We start from the raw sequence: 7,726 nt of genomic DNA on the forward strand, positions 1-7,726 counted from the left end.
CAGACTAGCTGCGTTTTATAGCCTTTTCACTGAGCACTCAAGTGTCTGTTGCTGACTGGCATGTAATTATCCCATTATTCCAGCCCTTGAGAACTGTTTATCTTTAAGCTCCCACCTCCTCCCCACCCTCCAGGTCCATAAGAACGTAATGTGAACATAGCTTTTTGACACACACCTAATCCTTTGGACTAATGCCATCTGGCTTTTCCTTGTTTCAGTCCCTTCAGCCCTTACCTAACCCAGTTAGCGGTGAAAAACAATCTAAGGTTGTCGAGTGGTAGGAGAAGGAGGAGTTATGGTGACACAGGAGGCTGTAGTGCTAAGATGTGACTCAGTAAAGCAGAGAGCTTTGAGATTATGCATCTTTATAGAGAGGAGAGGTCCAGAAGCTTCAAAAGGGCTTGATGTACAGAATTATGAATTTGAGGAGAGCTGTGGCAGCATGGAATGTTCAGAGGGGTAAGCTGTTTGCTGGAGAAGCACTGAGCTAGGAGTCATTTGTCAAACCTGTGGAAAACTAGTTTAACTCATTGGTTTTTTCACAGTTGGGGGGCGCGGTGGCACAGTGGGTTGGACCGGGTCCTGCTCTCTGATGGGTTTGTGGTTCAAGTCCCACTTGGGGTGCCTTGCGACAGACTGGCGTCCTGTCCTGGGTGTGTCCCCTCCCCCTCCAGCCTTATGCCCTGAGTTGCCGGGTTAGGCTCTGGTTCCCCGCGACCCCGTATGGGACAAGCGGTTCAGAAAGTGTGTGTGTGTGTATTTTCACAGTCACCCTTCGCAGAGTAGTGGCTACACCCATGATGTTTATTATTATTTTCCACATCTCTTGCACATCTCTGTTTGCCCTCCACCTTCTTCCTGTAGATGTCCTTGGAATCCCTGATTCTTAGCTGCTGCTGTAATGTATTCCAACAAACTGGTGGAATCATAATCAGAAATCTTTCTATTCCTAGAACTAGTTGGCAAACTTTGGTGGACAATTAAGTTTTGTGGTGTCTAGTTTTAAAACTGAGCCAGAAGGTCAGTTTCTACTCCTCAATCTCAGCAAGTTGTAGCAATCGTCATTTTGTCAAAGTCCCTTCAAGCAGTGGGCTTAGCCGGGACCCGGGTCTGGGGTTCAGTTCCGCTTGGGGGGCCTTGCAACGGACTGGTGTCCTGTCCTGGGTGTGTTCCCTTTCCCCTCCAGCCTTACACCCTGTATAGCCAGGTTAGACTCTGGTTCATCGCTACCCCGCTCGTGACGAGTGGCTTCAGCCAGTGCACGTGAGTTCTATATCATTGATTCTTTTCACAATTTCCTACTTAGCGTGGCAAATGTCATAACCTATTACAAATGTATGTTTTTCTTCAGTTGTTTTGTGGCTCTGTCAGCCTCAAGTGTGTTTCTGTTGAATTCTGTCAGATGGCATATACACAACGACACAGCATCCTACAAGCCTATTGAGGTCTTTAACAACAGTGATCCATTTTGGGACTCTAACAGCACTAGATCCGTTGCAGATGTTCAAGGAGTAAGGTTATGTGTTGCATTGCTGCATCTGAACTTGGCTTTTTAGATGGAAATGGGGAATCTGCAGAATATCCACTATCTGGTCCTGAGCCCCTGCATCCCAGTCATCAGGTGAATGGATTGGTTGTCTTCAAGGGTCTGGTGCTGATAATTGTGAATTAGATAGGGCCGAGATGACAAACAAAAGTGCTTGAGCTCATCTCATAGATCCTTAATGAAATGTAGACATGTTCTGTATGATCACTGAAGTATTTTAAACCATTTGTAAGATATTCCGGAACCCAGCAGTGACCTGACTGCAGGAGAAAGTTAATCTGAAATTGTGGGGAAATGGGAGGTGTTAGACCTCTTAGAATCCTAGACTAAAATTTAGAAGTAACAGCTGCTTGACATTTCCCAGCTTTAGAAAAGTTTAAAAAGTGCCTGAAATTTACAACTTATGGAAGAACTGAAAACTGCCTGTAATACCCTTTGGGAAGTGATCCTTGTTGAAGGTGTCATACTGTCAGGTGTGTTATACAAGTTCTTTCACTGTCTATGGTAATGAAGGACTTTGAAATAAATATTTACCTTCTTCATTGATACACCATGCTCACCATAATATACGTGTGTGTGTGTGTGTGTGTGTGTGTATACATATATACTGTAGCATCCCCCCGCGGAGCTACTAGAAACCGGCTTGGCAGACGGGGTAAAAGAAACGTGCTCTTTATTAGAAGCGTACATGTCTCTCAGCAGCAGTCTTAACAAAGATGCTTCAGACAGTACAAGTCACATAACATTTCAGAATCCCTCTGGGTCACTCCCAGCCCCCCTGCTGCACCCCATGGTTAAGGGGTTCCCCCCGGGACTCACCAGAATTCCACTGTCGAACACTGAACATAAATAGAACGACAACCAGTCAGAAACCACACACAACTATGTACATACACATAAACACTAATGCCAACTATTTACACATTTACTCCCCTCAGTGCTGTTACAATATAAATTTCCCTCTCACCCTCACAGGGGGTGATGTGTGTGTTTTCCTCAAGCTCAGGTCCTCTACCAGAGGCCTTTGGAGTTTGAGGGTTCTGCGCAGTATCATAGCTGTTCCTAGGACTGCACTCTTCTGGCCAGAGACTTCAGATGTTGTTCCCAGAATCTGCTGAAGTCACTCTCCCAGTTTGGGGGTCATAGCCCCGAGTTCTCTTATTACTACTGGGACCACTCTGGACTTCACCTTCCACATCCGTTCCAATTTTTCCTTCAGCTCTTGGTACTTCTTGATCTTCTCATGCTCCTTCTTTCTGATATTGCAGTCTTTTGGGATTGCTGCATCTATCACAATTTCCCTCTTCTTCTCTTTATCAACCATTACTATGTCTGGTTGGTTGGCCAGCAACTGCCTGTCATTTTGGAACTTGAAATCCTACAGGAACATAACTCTGCTGTTTTCAACCACCTTTGGTGATGTCTCCCATTTGGACTTAGGGACTTCCAGTCCATATTCTGCACAGATGTTCCTGTACACTATCCCAACCACTTGGTTATGTCTCTTGGTGTACGCTGCCCAGCTGGACTGTTTCAGGGGCATCTTTGTACAGCCTGCACTTTGCATCCTGTCTGCTATGGTAGACTCCGGCCTCTGTGGATCTGGTGCTTAGGGCTTGTTCTTGTGCTGCTATGATCAGAACCTCTGTGATGTCCTTCAGGCCAGCCTTTTCCAGCCACTGGTAGGATTTCTTGATGTCATCCACTCCCTCTATCTGTCAATGATAGAGCCCGTGGAGGGGCTTGGTCTTCCACGATGTCTCCTCCTCTTCCTTGTCTCCGATGCCTGAGGTACTCACTCAGTGGTTTTTCCTGGAGGGCCATCTTCCTGATGTACTCTTGGATGCTCCTTGTTTTATCCTGGATAGTGGCTCTGACACTCACTAACCATCAGCCCCCCTCTTTTTGCTTATCGCACAGTCTCAGGGTGCTGGACTTTGAGTGGAACTCTCCATGCATTGTGAGGAGTTTTTGTGTTTTGACATGTGAGGCATCTATCTCCTCCTGTGGCCCACTTCTTTTTCCAGCTAGGTATCTGATGACCGGTGGGGCATACATGTAGATGGCTTAGATCTTATTCTTGCCATTGAGCTGGCTTCTCAGGACCTGCCTTACACTTTAGAGGTATTTGGTTGTGGCTGACCTCCTTGCTGCCTCATCGTGGTTCCCATTGACCTGTGGGATACCCAGGTGCTTGTAGCTGTCCTGTATGTCTGCAATTCTGCCTTCTTGTAACTCTACTCCTTCAGTTCTGATCACCTTCCCTCTTTTTTCTACAGTCCAAATGAAATCCTGGTGTCATCACTGTATAGCCTGGTGAGGTGGATCAATAAATCAATGTCTTGTTCACACCTGGCATACAGCTTGATGTTATCCATGTAGAGAAGGTGGCTTATAGTTATTCCACTTCTGAATTTGTATGAATATCCACTCTTTGTGATGATTTAACAGGGGTTCAGACCTATGCAGAACAGCAGCAGGGACTGTATATCACCTTGGTATATGTTGCACACAACACATATGTTGTAACTTGTGCAATGGCCTTGGAGTTAGCTTCTAGTGTTGTTTTCCAGAGCCACATTGAGTTCTTAAGGAGGGCTATCCATGTGAGTGGCATTGAGTTGTAGGCTTTCTTGTAATCAATCCCAACATTGCTCAGGTTGGTTTGTCTGGTTTTAGAGGGGGTATCTTGCAATCTTGATCTGATAGTCCAACAGCATATACAAGCTCATGGATTTCTGTGAGGCTGGTAGTGGGGATAGTGAGCAGAGCTATGTTCACATCTACCAGACTCTGTTCTGATGGGAGTTTGACTGTATGCAGGCTGGCCATGATTCTCATGGTCACTGAAGAGGATTCAGCTGTCATAGTTGGTAGGATTGTGTCAGCTGGTTCTGTAACCCTGCTCTCCTCCATTAGGGGTAGGCTTTCATTTCCAAGCTGCTGACTACCATGGACATTCTGTTGGAGCTTCTCAATCTCCAGCTATGAGAGTAGCTTCCTTCTATTGATGTTTGAGCATTGAGCTAGGAGGTGCTTCTTGGTTAGTGTGGATGTGGGTCTTCTGCTCATCCATAGTTCCCACATATGGTGAATGTAACCCTTTTCCTTAGGTCTGCTGTTACTTTATCAATTCCATGTTCTCAGTCCATGTCCATAAATGTCTTGTTCCAGTAGCCTACTTGTCATCAGGTTGTCCTGGTTCCCCCCTACCTGATGTAGGCCTTGTTAATCTGGGCAACATCCAAGCCTTTAGCAGTTCAGTTATATTTCTCTTGCACATGTTGCAAGGCAGGCTTTTGTATGGCATTAGGCGTCTAAGCTTGGGGACCCTTAGTGGAGGCTCACTCTGACTGGGCTTGGAACCTCAGTCCTCTGCACCAAGGTCAGTGACATTACCTCTAGGCTATCCAGCTGCTGCATACATGCACATGTCCGCATGCGTACCCACTGAATGGAGTGAATAACATTGATTATTTTGTAACAATGGTACCTGTCAAGGGATGGGATATATTACGCAGCAAGTAAACAGTATGTTCTTGAATTTGATATGTTGGAAGCAGGAAAAATGGGCAAGAGTAAGGATCGGAGAGACTTTGACAAGGGCCAAATTGTGATGGCTAGATGACTGGGTCAGAGGATCTCCAAAATGACAGGTTTTGTGGGGTGTTCCCATTATGCAGTGGTTAGTATCTACCAAAAGTGGTCCAAGGAAGGACAACCAGTGAACCAGTGGACACCCAAGGCTCACTGATGCATGTGGGGAGCGAAGGCTAGCCCATCTGCTCCGATCCCGTAGAAGAGCTACTGTAGCACAAATTGCTGAAAACCTTAGTGCTAGCCATGATAGAAAGGTATTCGGCTACACAGCCCCATTATGCAGCAAGCTGTGATGCACTGTGTGTTCTCATACCAGTCAGAGTGCCCATGCTAACCCCTGTCCACCGCGGAAAGCACCTACAATGGGTAAGCAACAGAACTGGACCATGGAACAATGGAAGAAGGTGGCCTGGTATAATGAATCACGTTTTCTTTTAGATTATGTGGTCAGCTGGGTGTGTGTGTGTAATTTTCCTGGGGAAGCGATGGCAGCAGGATGCACTATGGAAAGAAGTCAAGCCAGTGGAGGTAGTGTGTTGCTCTGGGAAATGTTCTGCTGGGAAACCTTGGGTCCTGGCTTTCATGTGGATGTTACTTTGACACATACCACCTACCTAAAGATCACGTACACCCCTTCGTGGCAACAGTATTCCCTGATGGCAGTGGCCCTGCCACACTGCAAAAATTGTTCAGGAATAGTTTGAAGAACATGACAAAGGGTTCAAGGTATTGACTTAGTCTCCAAATTCCCCAAATCTCAGTCTGATCGAACATCTGTTGCATGTGGTGGAAAAACAAGTCCGATCCATGGAGGCCCTACTTCACAACTTACTGGACTTAAAGGATCTGCTGCTAATGTCTTGGTGCCAGATTCCACAGGACACGTTCAGAGGTGTCTTGGAGTCCATGCCTTGACGGGTCAGAGCTGTTTTTGGCGGCATGAGGGGAACTTACATAATGTTACACAATATCTTCCTCCCTTGAGTTTGTCTGTCCTCTGTTTTCTAGATCAGCATGCCCCATTGCTACCCCATGGCTGTCTGATGTGAGGCATCTATCAGTGCTAACAGGACCAAACTGCGGGCTATAGAGCAAAGATGGCATAAATCCAAAACTCCATCGGACCTGGATGCCTACCAGTCACTCTTAGCTGCTTTTCAGTCTGCTATCTCTTCAGCTAAAACCTCCTTCTGCCACAACAAAATACAGTCTGCATCTAAAAAAACCACACAAACTCTTTGCCATCTTCTCATCCATTCTGTGTCCCCAGCCACCTCCTCCTCCCTCTTCTCTCACTGCTAACGACTTTGCTTTGTTTTTCAGAGACAAAGTCAAAGCGATTACTAACAAGTTCTCAGCATCAACCTGCCCGGTTTGCGCTGGATCTCCCTGCGAAGCTATCCTTTCCAAATTCAAGCCGAATCTGAAATCTCTGACCTCCTGATATTGCGCAGAGCCACCACCTGCTTGCTTGACCAATCCCATTGTCACTCCTGCAGAACATTTCCCCGCAGCTCTCTACCTTCATCTCTAAGATGATCAGCTTCTTGCTCTCTTCTGGCTGTTTCCCAGCTGCCTTCAAAAGCGCTCTAATTTCACCTCTGTTTAAAAAAAAAAAAAAAAAAAAAAAAAAAAACCCTCCCTGGATCCCAGTCTGGCTGAAAATTACAGACCGGTCTCTCTCCTCCTCCTTCCTGTCTAAAACCCTATAGCGGGCAGCCTGTGATCAGCTGTCTGATTTCCTCACACGGAACCATCTCCTCAATGGTTATCAGTCTGATTTCAAAGTTGGTCACTCCACTGAGACGACCCTTCTGGCGATATCTGATGCTCTCCAAACTGCTAGAGCCGCCTCCCTCTCCTTGGTCCTCATCCTTTGCGAGCTGTCTGCAGCATTCGACATAGTCAACCACCGGATTCTACTCTCCTTTCTTAATCAGCTTGGGATCAAAGGTGTGGCACTGAGATGGCTTAAGTCCTACCTATCTGACAGATCTTCTCAAGTGGTCTGGCGGAGCTCTCATTCTTCTCCTCTGTCTCTCTCAACCGGTGTTCCGCAGGGCTTAGTATTGGGTCCTCTTCTTTTCTCGATCTACATCTCCTCCCTCGGTCTGGTCATACCCTCCCATGGATTCAAATACCACTGCTATGCTGATGATACCCAGCTCTTCCTCTCCTTTCCACCTGGTACATCAGACATCTCCGCACGCATTGCTGCCTGACTGTTGGACATCTCTGCATGGATGTCTGATCACAACCTCCAACTCAGGCTCTCCAAAACAGAGATTCTTCACCTCTCAGCTGCCCTGTCCTCCTGTCACAATCTATCGATCAAACTGGACAACTCACTCATTTCGCCTACCTCCTTGGCTAAGAGTCTGGTAGTAACAATTGACACAAGTCTGTCTTTTTCTCAGCATATCGAAGCCACAACCCAGTCCTACAGATACTTCCTGCATAATATTCATAGGCTCCGTCCCTACCTCACAACTGACTCTGCCCAACTACTTGTCCAGGCCATGGTGACTTCTCATCTGGACTACTGCAACTCTTTCCTGTGTGGCCTTCCTGCTACTACCA

Source organism: Scleropages formosus, chromosome 6 (assembly GCF_900964775.1).
Source record: "Scleropages formosus chromosome 6, fSclFor1.1, whole genome shotgun sequence".
Classification (NCBI taxonomy): domain Eukaryota; kingdom Metazoa; phylum Chordata; class Actinopteri; order Osteoglossiformes; family Osteoglossidae; genus Scleropages; species Scleropages formosus.